The sequence below is a fragment of the Heptranchias perlo genome, chromosome 11 (assembly GCF_035084215.1).
Source record: "Heptranchias perlo isolate sHepPer1 chromosome 11, sHepPer1.hap1, whole genome shotgun sequence".
NCBI classification, from domain to species: Eukaryota; Metazoa; Chordata; class Chondrichthyes; order Hexanchiformes; family Hexanchidae; genus Heptranchias; species Heptranchias perlo.
In genome coordinates, this window is record NC_090335.1 from 75,261,142 (window position 1) to 75,279,639 (window position 18,498).

The window sequence follows — 18,498 nt, forward strand, 5'->3', positions numbered from 1 at the left end:
GGTACGTAAATCATAAGAAAAAACAATCAAATTAGATAAGAGTTGATTATCATAAAATCATAGAATGATACAGCAGAGAAGCAGGCCATTCGGCCCATCATGTTTGTGCTGGGTCTTTGAAAGAGCTATCCAATTAGTCCCATTCCCCTGCTCTTTCCCCGTAGCCCTGCAAATTGTTCCCCTTCAAGTATTTATCCAATTCCCTTTTGAAAGTTGCTATTGAATCTGCTTCCACCACCCTTTCAGGCAGCGCATTCCAGATCATCACAACTCACTGAGTAAAAAAAAACTCTCCTCATCTCCCCTTTTGCCAATTACCTTAAATCTATGAGTTCTACTTTCCCACCCTCCTGCCAGTAGAAACAGTTTCTCCCTATCTATCCTTTCAAAAGCATTCATAATTTTGAGCACCTCTATTAAATCTCCCCTTAACCTTCTCTGCTGTAAGGAGAACAATCCGGGCTTTTCTAGAACTCGGATGGCACTTCAATGCCCCTCCACAGGACTTGTTGGGTTAGTCGCTCTAAATGCCTTTACAATCTTTGCTACCCTTTTCACCAGTTACTTATATGCTTTTCTAGGAGTTCTCTGACGCACGCAAGCTGGACACAAGAATACGGAAAAAGACAAAGTAAGTTGAATTAATTGCATTTCACATCAACTTGTCTTTTGGGTGCTGAGTTTTCCCAATTCAGGAGAAGTTCTTTTCCAGAGGAGAGTATCAAACTGAGACGTCAGACTGGTGGGAGTGTTAGTAACTGTGAGGCCAACCTCCTGTTGGATAAAGAGAGTCGAGGAATTCGGGCCTTGACTAACTAAGCATTGTGTGCTTTTCTTTTAAACATTTTAAGGTTTATTTTCTTTCAATAACAACAGTCCACATTTATATAGTGCCTTTAATGTAGAAAAACATCCAAAGGTGCTTCTCAATGGTAAACACCTTGGGACGTATTGCTACGTTAAAGGCTATTGTTGTAAGGGAAAAATAGACACTGAGCCAAAGAAGGAGATTTAAGAGGGGTGTCAAAGCCTTGGTCAAAGGGGTGTAGTTTAAGGAAAGTTTTAAAGAAGGAGAGGGAGGTGGAGAGGCAGAGAGGTTTAGGGAGGGAACGCCAGACCATGGGCATCAGTGGCTGAAGGCACGGCCACCAATGGTGAGGCAAAAGGATTGGGGAGGGGCACGGGGGCTGGAGTCATAGAAATGGAGAGTTCTGGAGGTGAGGGTTGTAGGGCTGGGGGAGGTTACAGGGGTAAGGAGGCATGTAGGATGTAAACACAATGGTGAGAATTTTACATTTGAGGTGTTGGGGGACTGGAAGTCAATGTAGGTCAGTGACGACGGACTTGATGGGCAAACAGGACTTCATGCGGGCTAGGATACAGGCAGCAGGGTTTTGGACGAGCTGAAGTTAATGGAGAATGGAGGATGGGAGTCCAGCCAGGAGATCATTGGAGTAATGAAATCTGGAGATCACATGGGCACAGATGAGGATTTCAGTGGATGATGGGCTGAGGTAGGGATGGAGGTGGACAATGGCATGGAGGTGGTCTTAGAGATGGAGATAATGTGGGGTCGGAAGCTCAGCTCAGGGTTAAAAACACGGATTCACATGAATAATAATGGCAATAATGCTTGGCGATGAATTAAGTTTGCTGCATTCTGTCACAACAGAATAAAGTGTGTGTGAAAAACAAACAGCGTTAATTGGGTTCCGGAGCTACAGACTGACCAATCACATTGGCTGACAGGGCTGAACTGATTAGACTTGCCCATGGTCTGGGTTAAGTGCTCTTCAGGAGAGTTGAAACCACCTGCAGTAAAACAATCACTCCAAGAAGATCAATCATCGCCCAAATCAATTCTCAGGGGGAACAAAGTGGGGGGGGGGGGCGCAATGAGCGTAGCCTTGCCCCCACTGCGAAAACAAGGGTCATTTTACAAGCCTGGGCCGCTGGCATCATGGATCAGAAAGTGGGGTGTGTCCGTGATCACCATGATGGGCAGCGTGCCCGGGTTTCCTAAATCCCACGCTGGTGGGGGAGTGAAGCTTCCTGCTGCATTGCAGACTACAGCAACAACTTGCATTTATATAGTGCCTTTAACATGGTGTCCCAAGGCGCTTCACAGGAGCAATTATCAAACAACATTTGACAATGAGCCACATAAGGAGATATTAGGACAGGTGACCAAAAACTTGGTCAAAGAGGTAGGTTTTAAGGAGCTTCTTAAAGGAGGAGAGAGAGAGGCAGAGAGGCAGAGAGGTTTAGGGAGGGAATTCCAGATCTTCAGGCCTGGGCAGCTGAAGGCACGGCCGCCAATGGCGGAGCGATTAAAATCGGGGATGCGCAAGAGGCCAGAATTGGAGGAGCGCAGAGATCTCGGAGGGCTGTAGGGCTGGAGGAGGTTACAGAGATAGGGAGGGGCTGTATATAGCGACACCACTATTCCTGGCCAGAATGGAGATGACTGGGTAATTCCACGGTCAATCACGCCTGGAGACCGCACTGCTGTAAGTGATTGGAATTGATTTTACGCACATAATTTATATTATGTAACTATCCTGCACTCACTGAGTGGAGGACAGTTACATAATGAGTCTCCAACTCATTGGCTGCCACGTTGGTGTCAATAGACACTCTGGATAAGGTAGAACTAGTGTGACCCCTCCCTTGAGAGTGGGCTTACACCCTGCGCTCACACTATCCGTGAAGACAACAGGTTTCATCCCCCTTGTTTAATTGTTACATATTAATTCTCTGTTTTTATTCTCTCTTTTTTTAAAAGAAATTCCACTCAGAGGCCATTATCTGAAGGTGTATCCTTTGGTTTGTAGATATATCTTTGTTAAACATGTACTTGTGTCTGTCTAAGTGATAACCCCGCTGTTCTAGAACTCTGCGCCCCTTTTGCTTAAGCAAGTACTTCTTTAAACCCATTTTGCCTGTAGAGTGGTGAGAACGTGGAACTCGCTACCACAAGGAGTAGTTGAGGCAAATAGCACAGATGGCTTTAAAGGGAAGCTGGATAAACACATGAGGGAGAAAGGAATAGAAGGATATGTTGATAGGGTGAGAAGAAATAAGGTGGGAGGAGGCTCGTGTGGAGCATAAACACCGGGATAGACCAGTTGGGCCGAACGGCCTGTTTCCGTGCTGTAAAATTCGATGTGATCATCATTATGTTAGAAGCGGTTTCAGAGAATTAGATCATGTGGGAGATGTAGATTAGATGTAGATCGTGTAGGAGTACTAACTGTGACCAAAATAGGAACTTCTGTCCATAGTTTTATATAGATTCAAGTTACTGGGGTTTAAAATGGAGTCTGCTCTTTCAGTCGATACAAAATAGATAAGAGGCAATCAGTCTTCACACTGTAAGGATGCAAGGAGGAGTTTTGTACATAAAGCTTCACCACACTTTTGAACCAAAATGCTTAATGTTAATGGCCATATGCGTTGGGGAAAAAATGGCTTTTGCTATTCCCTGTCAACGAAACTCATCATTCAGTAAGTGAGACCTGGAGAATTCCCACGGTCTTCTTGAAACAGTGACATGAGGGATCCTTTACACTCACTGGAGCAGACCATGGAACAGCCACAGTCCACTCAAAACCGGCGGTAATCTTTCCCATTTTTAAAATAGTTAGTGCACTGCTGTGTAATGAAACAAATATTGATCGCGTATCAAGTAAAAATATTACCCCTTGTGTTCCTGAATGTCAAGGCTGTGTGGAAGAGAAGCAGAGGAAAAGAAAGAACTTGCATTTATATAGCACTTTTCACAGCCTCAGGATGTCCCAAAGCGCTTTACAGCCAGTGAGTTACTTTTGAAGTGTAGTCACTGTTGTAATGTAGGAAACATGACAGTAAATGAGATGAACGACCAGTGTAGATCAGTTCAACAAGACAACCAATACAGTGGCAATCAGCAATTTCAATGATCAGGTACAACTAGCAGGAACAAGGCCGTAAGTACAAAGGCTGGGGTCGAATCACCCGTCCTGATACCCCTTCTACATGTTTACCTGTCCTGATACCCCTTCTACATGTTTACCTGCCCTGCTACCCCCTTCTACATGTTTACCTGCCCTGATACCCCTTCTACATGTTTACCTGCCCTGCTACCCCCTTCTACATGTTTACCTGCCCTGATACCCCTTCTACATGTTTACCTGCCCTGCTACCCCCTTCTACATGTTTACCTGCCCTGATACCCCTTCTACATGTTTACCTGCCCTGATACCCCTTCTACATATCCACCTGCCCCGATACTCCTGTACATGTTCATCCTGCCCTGATGCCCCATTCAGAAGTTCTAAGTACCCTGATACCCCTTCCAAGTGGTGTAGCTGCCCGGATACCTCCTCCACACACTCTCTCTGCCTTGTGTACCTCTTATGATGTAAAATAAATTCTAGTTGCAATATAAGATGTTTGGAAATGTGCAATTCAAAGTGAAGTCCCTCACTCCCGGTGAGACATTCTATGTGTGTTGCAGTTAGGTGACATTCCTCTTTGGATTTGTGAGACAAGGAAAGGAGATTGGATCATATTCTTTCTCCATCCTTCCACTTCCCATATACTTCCTTACATTTGGTGGCTTGGTGTGACACACACACACACACACACACACACAAACATACAGACAAACACATACATACAAACACACACAGACAAACACACACACAGACACATACACACAAACACATAGACAAACACATACATACAAACACACACGCACATACAAACACACACAGACAAACACACACACAGACACATGCACACACATACATGCAAACATACAGACAAACACACACACACGTACATACAAACACACACGAACAAACACACACATACAAATACACACAGACAAACACACATGGACACATACACACACATACATACAAACATACAGACAAACACAGACACATACATACAAACACAGACAAACACACACACAAACACATACACACACATACAAGCACACACAGACAAACACACACACATACAAACACACACAGACATATACACAAACACACAGACAAACACACACATACAAACACACACACATACAAACACACACACATAGACAAACACACAGACAAACACACACACAGACACATACACACAAACACACATACAAACACACACACACATAGACAAACACACAGACAAACATACACACAGACACATACACACAAACACACAGACAAACACAGACATACAAACACACACATACATACAAACACACACAGACAAATACACGCACAGACATATACACGAACACACAGACAAACACACACATACAAACACACACACATACAAACACACACACAGACACATACAAACACACACACATCCAAACACACACACACATAGACAAACACACACACAGACAAACACACACAGACACATACACAAACACACAGACAAACACACACAGACAAACACACACACACAGACACATACACACAAGCACTTAGACAAACACACACATACAAACACACACACATACAAACACATACAGACAAACACACACAGACACACACACACAGACACATACACACAAACATACAGACAAACACATACATACAAACACACACAGACAAACACACACACAGACACATACACACAAACACATAGACAAACACATACATACAAACACACACGCACATACAAACACACACAGACAAACACACACACAGACACATACACACACATACATACAAACACACAGACAAACACGCACACATACATACAAACACACACGAACAAACACACACACATACAAACACACACAGGCAAACACACATGGACACATGCACACACATACATACAAACATACAGACAAACACAGACACATACATACAAACACAGACAAACACACACACAAACACATACACACACATACAAACACACACAGACAAACACACACACATACAAACACACACAGACAAACACACACACAGACACATACACACACATACATACAAACACACACAGACACATACACACACATACATACAAACATACAGACATACATACAGACAAACACACACACAGACACATACACACACACACATACAAACACACACAGACACATACACACACATACATACAAACATACAGACAAACACACACACATACACACACATACATACACACACAGACACATACACACATACATACAAACATACAGACAAACACACACATACATAAAACACACAGACAAACACACACATACACACACATACATACAAACACACAGACAAACACACACACACACACACATACACACACATACAAACACACAGACAAACACACACAGACACATACACACATACATACAAACACACAGACAAACACGCACACAAACACATACACACACATACATACAAACACACACACATACACACACATACACATACAAACACACAGACAAACACACACACAGACACATACAAACACACAGACAAACACACAAACAAACACATACACACACATACATACAAACACACACACAGACACATACAAACACACAGACAAACACACACACACAAACACATACACATACATACAAACACACAGACAAACACACACACAGACACATACAAACACACAGACAAACACACACACAAACACATACACACACATACATACAAACACACACACAGACACATACAAACACACAGACAAACACACACACACAAACACATACACATACATACAAACACACAGACAAACACACACACAGACACATACAAACACACAGACAAACACACACACACAAACACATACACACATACATACAAACACACAGACAAACACACACACAGACACATACAAACACACAGACAAACACACACACACAAACACATACACACATACATACAAGCACACAGACAAACACACACACAGACACATACACACACATACATACAAACACACATACAAACACACAGACAAACACACACACACAAACACATACACACACACATGCATACAAGCACACAGACAAACACACACACAGACACATACACCACAAACACACACACACACATACAAACACATTTGCACAGAGTCACATGCTCACAGACACTCACACATCATATATACTTGTTATACCAGCCCCTGTTCTGTTCTGAATGTGCTTTTTCATGCTAACCTGTTACAGACTGGAATGTCGATCATTTCTTCAAGAAACTCGCCAGGAGTGATGAAGGAAATCACCTGCTTGAGGTGAAGGGCAAGGAAGCCGGACTTTCTCAGGCCAGTACAGGCTATTCTCTACAAAGAGCTTTTTACACCAGGCAAATCCCAGGTGCGGGAATTTGTTCCTTGCCGTGTGTTTGAGGCATCGCTTTGCATCAAAACATAGACCTAGATAAAAGCAGGAAGTACAGGTTTGGCCATTGCCATTAACGTACTCTTCTCCGCTTCCCTTTCTTATTTTCCTTTCCTCACCTTCCTCTTCTCCCTCTTCCCTTGCTTTCTCCATCTTCCTTTCTCTATTGTAAAGATTGTAATGATAGACTGAGGTGGGCAGTCCTTGTCTATATGCCGGAAATGAGGGTTCTAGATGCAGGTTTCTCAAGAGTTACATGAGCATACTCACAGACCACGCCATGGAACACATGCTGTACAAGCTTACATGTTACGATTGTTAAGCTCAACTTTCTAGAGGGTAGAAGCTGAGAGTTTGTTTCCCCTGGCTGGAGAAGTTGGAACTAGAGGACATAGTCGCTGGATAAGGGGTCTCGGACATTTAAGATTGAGATGCGGAGGAATTTCTTCACTCAGAGGGTTGTGAATCTTTGGAATTCTCTCCCCCAGAGGGCGGTGGAAGCTGAGTCATTGAATATATTCAAGGCTGAGATCGATAGATTTCTGGACTCTAGGAGAACCAAGGGATATGGGGATCGGGCAGGAAAGTGGAGTTGAGGTCGAAGATCAGCCATGATCTGATTGAATGGCGGAGCAGCCTCGAGGGGCCGAATGGCCTACTCCTGCTCCTATTTCTTATGATCTTATGCTTTTATGTGGATCACTTCCTTCTGCTTTATTTTCGTTTAACCTCACATTACAATTTCGCTATTTTTATCCCTTTCTAACTACATTATGTCACACACTTTACACCAGTTCTTATCCAGCTTTTATCAAGAAGTTCCAGGTTCTCTAAACATCTATCAACCAAGGCTTTCAGCCATGATGTCTGTAGTCCCGGAGGCTAACAGAAACTGCTGGTTTAGGTTAATAGAGCATGAGATGTATCCATCATGGATGCATTACACACGAGTTAGTTTGTAAGCTTATTTGAATTTGTGAGAAAGTTCAGAATTAAATGTAATCAACCACTTGCATTTATAAAACGCCTTTAACACAGTAAAAATGTCCCAAGATGTTTCACTGGAGCGATTATCAAAGAAAAGTTTGACACTGAGCCACATAAGGAGATATTAGGACAGGTGACCAAAAGCTCGGTCAAAGAGATAGGTTTTAAGGAGCGACTTAAAGGAGGAGAGAGAGGTAGAGAGGTTTAGGGAGGGAATTCCAGAGCTTAGGGCCTAGGCAGCTGAAGGCACGGCCACCAATGGTGGAGTGAAGGAAGTGGGGGATGCACAGAGGTCAGAGTTGGAGGAACGCAGAGATCTCGGAGGGTTGTAGGGCTGGAGGAGATAACCTCCTCCTAAATCAATGTGTTGTTTATCCTTGTGACCAGGCTGTTTATGATCCTCTGTGAAAACTGAAACGTTCTGCAGACTTTTAACTTTAGGCCTTAGTATAAAATGGATTCTTTACTTGCATAATGGATTCTACATTTGCCCCCAACCCCCTAACACTATCACTTATTCTTTCTCTTTATTGGCCCCTTGCTTAAGGCATTTAGGAACACAGGAACAGGAGGAGGCCATTCAGCCCCTCGAGCCTGTTCCGCCATTCAATTAGATCATGGCTGATCTGTATCTTAACTCCATCTACCCACCTAGATTCATAACCCTTAATACCCTCGCCTAACAAAAATCAATCAATCTCAGTTTTGAGATTTTCAATTGACCCTCATCCTCAACAGCTTTTTGGGGGGAGAGAGTTCCAGATTTCCACTCCCCTTTGTGTGAAGAAGTGCTTCCTGACATCACCCCTGAACGGCCGAGCTCTAATTTTATGGTTACGCCCCCACCAGCAGAAATAATTTCTCTCTATCCACTCTATCAACCCCTTTAATCATCTTAAACACCTCAATGAGATCACCCCTTAATCTTCTATACTCAAGGGAATACAAGCTTAGTCTATGCAGCCTGTCCTTATAATTTAAACTTTTTAGGCCCGGTGAATCTGTGCTGCACCCCCTCCAAGGCCAATATATCCTTCCTCAGGTGCAGTGCCCAGAACTGAATGCAGTGCTCCAGGTGAGGTTTATCCAGAGCTTTCATATAACTGTAGCATAACTTCCACTCCTTTGTAGGGCTGGAGATAAAGGGCAATATTCCATTAGCCTTGTAAATTACTTTTTGTAATAGTTGCCAGTGTTTTTGATAAAGAGGAAGGGACACTCACAGTAATTGCTATGAAGATAGAGCTATCCCAGCATGCACAGTGCAAGTGAAAGCCCTCTATTAACTCCATAGGTTTTACTAGGAGGCCAGAAGCAGCATTCGATGCTGGGAGCAGGGTATGAGCACCAACTAGAGCTGACAGTGATGCTGCGATCCTCACCTCACAGGCCACGTAACAGCTGAACCTGCCGTTCATATCAGACCCTTATCGTGTGGGAACTGCATGCCATCTGTACAGGAGCCCTGTGGCAGCTGTGCAGCTCCAGTACCTGCCAGAACAGCTACGCCCTACAGATTATCCCAGCTTCCAGCCTGTGCTGATCCCAACTGGAATGGGAGTTGGGGCTCTACAATTGGGCCTCAGTGCCCCTGAACTGGGGAGGGGACAAAAAAATCAACCAAGGTTCCTGTTCCTAATCGCTACCTAGTAACCCTTGCTGAAAAGTGCATATCTGTGAACACAGAGAGTTGGAGGAGGGATTGGATGCAGCTGTGATTCCCCCACCATGGTCAAATAGCCTGCTGACACTCACTCCCTAAGCTCACATATGAAGAATGACTCTATGGAGGAAGTACCGGAGGGTCACTGGTGCCCACGGCACTTTAGCCCTGCAGGAGTGAGGACCCTCAGGAGGACAGGGAGAATAGTGGCGCCACAACCAACACTGGCCTCAAAACATGAGGGTTTCACAGCTCACTGAGTTTACAGTGAAACTCGTACAGGAGCTGACACTTCAGACACACGCATGTGGCACACAATATCAGACTGTTTCCTGGTAACCGCCAGACAACGAGCTGTGGATTCCGCCCTGGACCCAAAGTGAATGGGTGAGTCTTGGAAAAGTATTTGTGACGAAGTAAAAAAAAAAGCAGCATGGACCCATCGAGCTCATTGCCCTCCAGCTCTCACAATGGGCCCATTGGGCAGATGAACTGCCCAATGTGTAACTGTGAATTACAGCTTCCAAATGCAACTTTACCGAACAGCAAGCGGTAATCGCTGCGTCAGCCATGGCTCAGTGGAAAGCACTCTCGCCGCTGAAGTTAGGGACTTAAAGCACAAAATTTAGGCTGACGCTCCCAGTGTAGTACTGAGGGAATGCCGCACTGTTGGAGGTGCCGTCTTTCAGATGAGTTGTTAAACCGAGGCTCTGTCTGCCCTCTCGGGTGGATGTAAAAGATCCCACGGCCACTATTTCGAAGAAGAGCAGGGAGTTCTCCCTGGTGTCCTGGCCAATATTTATCCCTCAATTTACATCTAAAAACAGGTCATTTATTTCATTGATGTTTGTGGGATCTTGCTGTGCACAAATTGGCTGCCGCGTTTCCTACATTACAACAGTGACTACACTTCAAAAGTACTTCATTGGCTGTAAAGCACTTTGGGACGTCCTGAGGTTGTGAAAGGCGCTATATAAATGCAAGTCTTTCTTTCTTCTGCCTGTCCCTCCCGCACTCACTCCCTCTTCACTCCTCAAAAATGTCTCACTTGAATTTTTTTTTTCACTCTCTTCTTTCCTTGTGGAGCAGTTGCTAATTCTCCCAAAAGGGAAAGATAACCATTTTTTAAATGCTCATTTTCCAATCCCCTCTGCCACTAAACTCAACAATCTGGGTTAAAAAAAACCCTCCCTCTATTGGTTCAAAAAGAAAGAAATTGCATTTATATAGCGCCTTTTACAACCGCAGGACGTCCCAAATTGCTTTACAGCTAATAAAGTAATTCTCGACGTGTAGTCACTGTTGTAATGTAGGAAATGCGGCAGCTATTTTGCGCACAGCAAGATCCCACAAACGTCAATGTGATAATGACCTGATAATCTGTTTTAGTGATGTTGGTTGAGGGATAAATATTGGCCCCAGGACAATGGGGAGAACTCCGCTGCTCTTCTTTGAATAGTGCCTTGGGATCTTTTACATCCACTTGAGAGGTTGGCTGTTTTCCACTGTGGGCCGGAGGTAGTGGAATTGTAAACATTTTTTTTTAACAATGAAACTTTAGAGGCTTCACGTCAGGATTCGTGGTTGCATTTTTTCCTCAACCTTAATAAAGTTTCTGGCGTGCACAAGTATAGCCTGCGACGTTTCACAGAGTGTGGAGCCGGGCAGCGAGGAGATGGAAGAGATCGGGACTGTAAAGCGCCTTCAGAAACTCGTCCGCAGTCGGAGGAGCCACGGCACAGAGGACAGAAAGCAAACTCCACTTCCTCACGGTAAGTGAAGCGAACTTTTTATTTGTTCTTCCCAATTTTCACCCAATACCATTCCCAATTCTCGCCTCTGAGTCAGAAGGTCGCGGGTTCAAGTCCCACTCCAGAGACTTGAGCACAAAATCCAGGCTGAGTGCCAGTACTGACGGAGTGCTGCACTGTCGGAGGTGCCGTCTTTCAGATGAGATGTTAAAACAAGGCCCTGTCTGCCCTCTCAGGTGGGCATAAAAGACCCCAAGGCACTATTTCGAAGAAGAACAGGGCAGAAGAAAGACTTGCATTTATATCGCGCCTTTTTGAGGTAGAGTGACCAAAACTGTCTGCTGTACGCCCGAGCTGACTGCCCTCTTGATCTGCACAATGTCTGCTTAATTTGTTCCGACATGTCATCCAATGCTCTCCAGATGCAGTGGAGTACTGGATTTACCTTATTGATAACTGCCTTTCACTGATCAGAATATGATCATTCGTTGCTCCCAAAGGAGGTTCTACACTATGGATGGGGCCTTGGTAGGGTTGCCAACCCTCCAGGATTGACCTGGAGTCTCCAGGAATGACCTGGAGTCTCCAGGAATTGAAGATTAATCTCCAGGACACTTGCTGGCAGCAACACCCAGGAAAAATCATTGGGGCATTAAAAAAATGGTGTGTTTTTTTTCATATCCTTTGAACACTTTTGTTTATTAGTTACAAAAATATTGGAGTTGGGGAGAAAAGGCTGTTTGACAGCTAAGAATCATCCAATTGGGTCATGAAGAGTCTGTTTGCTTTCCAATTGGTGCGGGAAGGCAGGGCGCTATGAGAATGGACGTGCTGGGCAATCAATGGCAGGAACGTGAAAGCAGGTCAGTGGGAGACGGGATGTCATGTAATGAATCTTCCTGGAATACAACCAACCAGAGTTGGCAACCCCAGGCATTGGTTTAATGCCTTATCCAGAGGATTATGCCTGAATCAATGAGGTGATTTCACATGCAGAGATTTGTGGTGTGGTCTTTTAAGTCGCTCCTTAAAACCGATCTCTTTGACCAAGCTTTTGGTCTGCTTATGTAGCTCGGTGTCAAATTTTCTTTGATAACGCTCACGTCAAGCGCCTTGGGGTGTTTTATCACATTAAAGGCGCTATATAAATGCAAGTTGTTGTTGTTGAAGTAACTCTCCGTGCCAGCCTGATTGACTTAGAGATAATCGACCCCCTACTGTGGAAATGAGCCATACAAACCAGGAGGTTCTCAGGTTCCATCCCTGGGCCTGTGTTGAGATAGGAACAGGGGTAGGCCATTCAGCCCCTTGAGCCTGTTCCACCATTCAATTAGATCATGGCTGGTCTGTATCTTAACTCCACCTGCCCGCCTTGGTTCCGTAACCCTTAATACCCTTACCCAACAAAAATCTTATCAATCTCAGTTTTTACATTTTCATTTGACCCCCAGCCTCATCAGCTTTTCTGGGGAGAGAGTTCCAGATTTCCACTCCCCTTTGTGTGAAGAAGTGCTTCCTGACATCACCCCTGAACGGCCTGGCTCTAATTTTAAGATTCTGCCCCCTTGTTCTGGACTCCCCCCAACGGAGGAAATAGTTTCTCTTTATCTACCCTATCAAACCCTTTAATCATCTTAAAGACCTCAAATAAATTACCCCATAATCTTTAATACTCAAGGGATTACAAGCCTAGTCTGTGCAACCTGTTGTCCAAATTTAACCCTTTTAGCCCTGGTATCCTTCATCGACACTGGATCAAAAGCCTAGAACTCCCCACCTAACAGCACTGTGGGAGTCACCATCACCACAAGGACTGCAGCGGTTCAAGAAGAAGGCTCACCACCACCTTCTCAAGGGGCAACTAGGGATGGGCAATAAACACCGGCCTTGTCAGTGTCACCCGCATCCCGAGAACAGCATAAAGATCAAGAGCAGGAGCCCTGGTCACTTTTTTCTCCTCCCTATCCCAGAGATACTCAGGCCAAGCATAGGGCCCTCATTGATGCCCCACTTGAGACCAGTGAATGCAGCACAGACCAGGAAAAGAACCTGCTACCATCTGTGCTCGCTGACTAGCATTGGCTCCCGGCAATGCCTTGATATGAAAAATTCTCATCCTCATGTTCAAATCCCTCCACTGCCTCGCCCCCTCCCTATCTCTGTAACCTCCTCCAGTCCCACATCCCCCCGTGAACTCTGCGTTCCTCCAATTCAGGCCTCTTGTGCATCCCCCACTTCCTTCACCACGCCATTGGCGGCCCTGTCGTTACCCGTCCAGGCCCCAAACTCTGGAATTCCCTCCCTAAACCTCTCCACCTCTCTCTCCTCCTTTAAGACACTCCTTAATATCTAAGCTTTTGGTCACCTGACCTAATACTTCCTTACGTGGCTCAGTTTCATATTTTGTCTGATTACGCTCCTGGGAAGCGCCTTGGGATCACGTTAAAAGCATTATATAAACCCTAGTTGTTGTTGATCTTTCAGTATCACACCTGGTGCATTTACCACTTAGCACCTGTCAAATAAATTTTTCATAAAGACAGTGTCCCTTTAAGATTCCAGAGTTATAATTTTCTATTTTTAGTTAGTAATTCACGATGGAGATTTACTTCAATGTGAGAATTTCAATTATAGTGTTCACTGCTTGATTTAGTGCTCATGTGCTTTGTACTTGCTGACCTCAAGGTTACTGAGGCAGAAATAATATCCCGCAACCATTGTAAGGCAGGGTCAGGGTGACCTTGAGAAGGGGTCACATACTTCTGAGTGATCGTCACACCATAGCCAAAACATGCCATCCTCACATTCGTTTCCTCCATCTTGTACACCTTTCTCTCCATTTGTATTTCCTTCTTTCTCCCCTTCCGCAGTTTCAAAGAGGGCTGTCCTATAAAGAGGTCCCGCTCAGGCGAAGGGACTGTGGGTGACAGCGACAGTTATTTCCGGGTGTGCCTCTGTTCCCTGCTTGCAAAGCTTAAAATGCCCTCTTGGCTCAGTCGTAGCACTCCTGTCTCTTGAGTTATGAAGGTTGTGGGTTCAAACCTGTCTCCGAGAGACTTGAGCTCACAATCCAGGCTGAGGTTCTGGTGTAGTACCGAGGGAGTGCCTCACTGTCTGAGGTGCCTTTTATTTTTGTTAGGTAAGGGTATCAAGGGATGTGGAGCTAAGGCGGATAAATCGAGTTGAGGTGCAGATCAGCCATGATTTAATTGAATAGCGGAGCAGGCTCGAGTGGCTGAATGGCCTCCTCCTGTCCCTGATCTTAAGTGTAGGTAAAACCACTTTAAAATCATTTTTTTTTTCTGGGAGCAGAATGCCAACTTTTAGTGCCGTGGACGGAGATGAGTGAAGGCTACAACATCTGGTAACATCTGTCAGCCGTGGCTCAGTGGGTCGCTCTCTCGTCTCTGAGTCAAGAGGTCACGGGTTCATAGTCCCACTCCAGAGACTTGAGCACGAAATCCAGACTGACACTCCAGTACTGAGGGGATGCTGCACTGTTGGAGGTGCTGTCTTTCAGATGAGACGTTAAACCAAGGCCCTATCTTCTCTCCTAGGTGGGCATAGAAGACCCCGTGGCATTATTTTGAAGAAGAGCAGGGGAGTTCTCCCTGGTGTCCTGGCCGTTACTTATCCCTCAACCAACATCACTAAAACAAATTATCTGGTCACTTATCTCATTGTTATTTGTGGGATCTTGCTGTGCCCAAATTGGCGGCTGCGTTTCCTACATTACAACAGTGACTACACTTCAAAAAGTACTTCAATGGCTGTATAGCGCCTTGGGACATCCTGAGGCCGTGAAAGGCGCTATATAAATGCAAGTCTTTCTTTAACAAGGGTGGGGGGTGGGGCACAGGAGAATAATTGGAGGGGTGAGCCATGTTTGGCAGCCAGCAACATAGCATCAAAGAAGCATGCAGACCACAGCACAGGCCAATTGGCCCATTCTGCCTAGGTCAATGCTAACTCTTCAGCTGGAGCCATATACTCCAATCCCATTTCTTTGCTCTTTCCTCCAATGCTGTTATAGAATCGTAGAATCATAGGAGGTCACTGCACAGAAGGAGGCCATTCGGCCCATCGTGCCTGTGCCAGTCAAAAAAGAGCTATCCAGCCGAATCCCACTTTCCAGCTCTTGGTCCGTAGCCCTGTAGGTTACAGCACTTCAGGTGCACATCCAAATACTTTTTAAATGAGTTGAGGGTTTCTGCCTCTACCACCCTTTCAGGTAGTGAGTTCCAGACCCCCACCACCCTCTGGGTGAAAAAATGTCTCCTCAACTCCTCTCTAATCCTTCTACCAATTACTTTAAATCTATGCCCCCTGGTTATTGACCTCTCTGCTAAGGGAAATAGGCCATCCCTATTCACTCTATCTAGGCCCCTCATAATTTTATACACCTCAATTAAATCACCCCTCAGCCTCCTCTGTTTCAATGAAAACAACCCCAGCCTATCCAATTTTTCCTCTTAGCTAAAATTCTCCAATCCTGGCAACATCCTCGTAAATCTCCTCTGTACCCTCTCTGGTGCAATCACATCTTTCCTGCAATGTGTTGACCAGGACTGTACGCAGTACTCAAGCTGTGGCCTAACTGGTGTTTTATACAGTTCCAGCATAACCTTCCTGCTCTTATATTCTATGCCTTACTTAATAAAGGAAAGTATCCCGTATGCCTTCTTAACCACCTTATCTACCCGTCCTGCTACCTTCAGGGATCTGTGGTCATGCACTCTGAGGTCCCTCACTTCCTCTACACCTCTCGGTATTCTCCCATTTACTATGTATTTTATTCTCTTCCTTTTCAAAGACTTATCTTATTCCCTTTTAAATAACATTATAACCCTTGCCTCAGTAGCTATTTGTGGAACAGGATTCATGTTCTAATAATTCTCTGGATGAAAAACATTTCTTCCAACCTCTGCCTTTGTTCTCCTAGTTACATTCCTCAGTCGTTCATAAACCTCCATTACACCTCTCCCTTAATCTTTTCTGTTGCACAGAAATCAGTCTTTGCACATGCTCCGTGATGTCCTTCATTCCGCCCCCACGAAGGGAGTATAATGTTCTGGACTCCAAACTGCACTCACAGATATACTTGTCTATCTCCTTGGGCAATGAGTCACCCACTGGTAGCACCTGCCCCTCCTGTGCTCACTCACTACCCCCTCAGATACTCCCAGGCTCCATGTGTTGCGCATATGTCCACCAAGCTTCTTCCTTCCCTCTGAAACAGCCACTGGAGACTCATCCTTAACCACTGTAGACTGGGGAAGGATTGGGTGATTTCAGCCCCCTCCGTGGGCTCGCCACCTTGTCACCTGCCTCGTGACCACACCTTCTAGCTCTCTGTTCTTTTCCTTGTCATTTGGATGATGGTCATGAGTGGGAGTCCTGGCTGGTCTTTCACCTCCCTGGCACAGATGTTTGTTATTATACTGTCATATTAACCTGTTCCATTCGTTGACTTGGACCTTGCGTATAAGGGGCAATATGACGAGTCTGTAGTTCCAACTAGGAGCTTTACATTGAGTTAAAATCAAGTCTACAGTACAGAAACAGGCCATTCGGCCCAACTGGTCTATGCTGTCGTTTATGTTCCACACGAGCCGCCTCGCTCCCTACTTCATGTACCTCTATCAGCACATCCTTCTATTCCTTTCTCCCTCGTGTGCTTCTCTAGCTTCCCAAATGCATCTATGCTATTTGCCTCAACGACTCCTTATGGTATCGCGTTCTGCATTCTTACCACTCTTTTGGTAAAGAAGTTTCTCCTGAATTCCCTATTGGATTTATTAGTGACTATTTTATCTTTATACCCTCTAGTTTTGGACTCCCCCACAAGGGAAACATTTTTTCTACGTCTACCCTATCAAACCCTTTCATTATCTTAAAGACCTCTATCAGGTCACCAGCTCAGCCTTCTCTTTTCTAGAGAAAAGAGCCCCGGTCTGTTTAGCCTTTCCTGATCAGTATAACCTCTCAGTTCTGGTATCCTTGTGAACCTTTTTTCACCTTCATCAATGCCTCCATATCCTTTTTATAACATGGAAACCAGAACTGTACACAGTACTCCAAGTGTGGTCTAACCAAAGCTCTATACAAGTTTAACATAACATAGGAACATAGGAACAGGAGTAGGCCATTCAGCCCCTTGAGCCCGCTCCACCATTTGATAAGATCATGGCTGATCTGTGATCTAGCTCCATATACCTGCCTTTGGCCCATATCCCTTAATACCTTTGGTTGGCAAAAAGCTATCTATCTCACATTTAAATTTAGCAATTGAGCTAGTATCAATTGCCATTTGCGGCAGAGAGTTCCAAACTTCAACCACCCTTTGTGTGTCGAAGTGTTTTCTAATCTCACTCCTGAAAGGTCTGGCTCTAATTTTTAGACTGTGCCCCCTACTCCTAGAATCCCCAACCAGCGGAAATAGTTTCTCTCTATTCACCCTATCTGTTCCCCTTAATATCTTATAAACTTCGATCAGATAACCCCTTAACCTTCTAAACTCTAGAGAATACAACCCCAATTTGTGTAATCTCTCCTCGTAACTTAACCCTTGAAGTCCAGGTATCATTCTAGTAAACCTAGGCTGTACTCCCTCCAAGGCCAATATGTCCTTCCGAAGGTGCGGTGCCCAGAACTGCTCACAGTACTCCAGGTGCGGTCTAACCAGGGTTTTGCATAGCTGCAGCATAACTTCTGCCCCCTTGTACTCTAGTCCTCTGGATATAAAGACCAGC

The 18,498-nt window shown here is 44.8% G+C and overlaps 1 long non-coding RNA gene across 1 annotated transcript; it reads left to right on the forward strand.

The window, feature by feature from the left end:
* Positions 1-580: 580 nt before the first annotated feature.
* LOC137327024 (uncharacterized) lies at positions 581-11,684 on the forward strand. The gene is made up of 3 exons (XR_010964336.1): positions 581-631; positions 2,786-2,816; positions 11,608-11,684. It is a non-coding gene; the product is annotated as an uncharacterized lncRNA (long non-coding RNA).
* Positions 11,685-18,498: the final 6,814 nt, after the last annotated feature.